Raw genomic sequence first — 2271 nt, forward strand, 5'->3', positions numbered from 1 at the left:
ATCTCCTTTTTCCTCTTTATGTTAATGACTATGTGGCTTTATTTTGATTGATGCGGTATAAACAATGTGAATTTAGGATTGCATTTAGATTATTTGACATATTAGTTGGTAGAAGCATATGCATTAGGATGTATATATGTTAGTTGCATCATGGCATATAGTTGCATTTAGGAAAAATTTTGTGAAACCATCTATTTGGGAAGCTTGACAAGTGTATATAGGCCCTAGTAGATGCTTTTTCTTCTTAAGACTTTGCTTGTTAGAATACTTGTAAAACACCCTAGGATGTGTCATGCTAGTATTCTTTGACCCATGGATTAAGGCCTAGTAAAGAGTACCTTGTGGTGTGATAACTCCTTGGCTACCATTTATTCCAAGGTGACCCTTGAAACCATGCAACCATCATTCATCCTTGTTCTACCATACATTTTGTCATCAAATGGAATGGGCACAAAAAAAAATTGTTCAAAAATTTGAGTTCAAGAAATGAAAAGAAATTGAAAAAGTTTGCAAATTGCATAAAAAAGAAAAGAGGAGTAACAAAAATAGACTCCTAATGCTTCAAATATAAGGCACCCTCACTACATATGGGGTGACTTTGAAAATGTTCAAAAGAAAATGCAAAGAGTTAAAATTGTCAAGTGTTGGAAATGCCAAACATCAAAGAAATGGCAAAGAGAAAGTGTTCTCAAATGTCAAATGCCAAAAATTGGGGGGAAAAACAAAAACAAAAGCAAACTCCCAAATGCAATTCAAGTTCTATTGATCCCTTTTTCATCGTATCCACTTTTGTGCATGGTAGAGAGGGGACGACCCTTCTTCTTGTCTAGGCAAGAAGGGGAATCTGCGATCCTCCAGTGTTTCTAACACCATAGGGAGTCCACTCTTGACAAAAGCATTTAACGATTGAGGACAAAGGTACCCTCGCTTGACACAACCTGGAGATGATTTATTGGTATCCTTCTAGGCTTTGTAGTTTGAAGAAGTTGCATCTATGAAAGAGTGTGTACCCTTGAATTGCTTCTTAAGGCCGCTCTAGCCAACAAAGAACTTACTTATGAGAAATCCGTATTAATACATAACATTCTTGTGGAAGCTTCTCAACCTATAGAAGAAGAACAAGCAACCGAAGATGACATCATACAAGCCGAGAAGTTATAAGAATTTGTCATGGAATTTGAGTAGGATGAGATTAGTGAGCTTGAAGAACAAGTTGAATATGCCATGAGAATGGAATGTCTAATGGAAATGGAGAATTCCTTAATGAATCTTCAATGGAAGAAAGTGAGGTACAAATTCCAACTCTAAAACCCCTTCCCCCAAATTTGAAATATGCTTACCTTGATGAATCTAAAACTAAACCCGTGATTGTTAATTAATGACAAACTTGATGAGAACCAATTTCAAAGTTTGCTTGATGTGTGAAAACAACATGAAAAGGCTATGGGTTATAGTCTAGATGATCTTAAAGGGATAAGTCCCAATTTTTGCATGCACAGAATTCATCTAGAAGAAGACCATAGACCTACCATCCAATCTCAAAGGAGATTAAACCCCCACATGCAAGAAGTTGTAAAAGCGGAGGTTATGAAATTACTTGTTGCGGGAATCATATATCCTATATTGGATTCCCTGTGGATTAGCCCCGTTCAAGTGGTACCTAAGAAAGGAGGTACCACGGTGGTAACAAATGATAAGATTGAGCTAATACCCACAAGGAAGATCACCGGTTGGCGTATGGGTATTTACTATCGAAAATTGAATTTCGCAACAAGAAAGGATCATTTCCCCTACCATTCATTGACCAAATGCTTGAAAGGTTAGCCTCTAACAAATTCTTTTTCTACCTTGACGGGTATTCGGGATTCTTCCAAATCCCAATACACCCGGATGACCAACATAAGACCACCTTCACATGCTCTTATGGTACTTTTGCATATAGGAGAATGCCTTTTGGTTTATGTAATGCCCCCGCTACTTTCCAAAGATGCGTGATGAGTGTCTTCTCCGACTATCTAGAAACAATAATGGAAGTTTTTATGGATGATTTTAGCGTTTATGGGAAAGACTTTGACTCTTGCTTGCATAACCATTCTCTTGTATTGCAAAAATGTGAAGATGTTAGTCTCGTTTTGAATTGGGAAAAGTGTCACTTTATGGTCAATGAAGGTTTTCTTTTGGGTCATTTAATCTCGGAAAAGGGCATCGAAGTCGATAAGGGTAAGGTAGAGGTGATAGAGAAACTCCCACCTCCCGTGAATGTTAGAGGGG

Source organism: Silene latifolia, chromosome Y, assembly GCF_048544455.1.
Source record: "Silene latifolia isolate original U9 population chromosome Y, ASM4854445v1, whole genome shotgun sequence".
Taxonomy (NCBI): Eukaryota; Viridiplantae; Streptophyta; class Magnoliopsida; order Caryophyllales; family Caryophyllaceae; genus Silene; species Silene latifolia.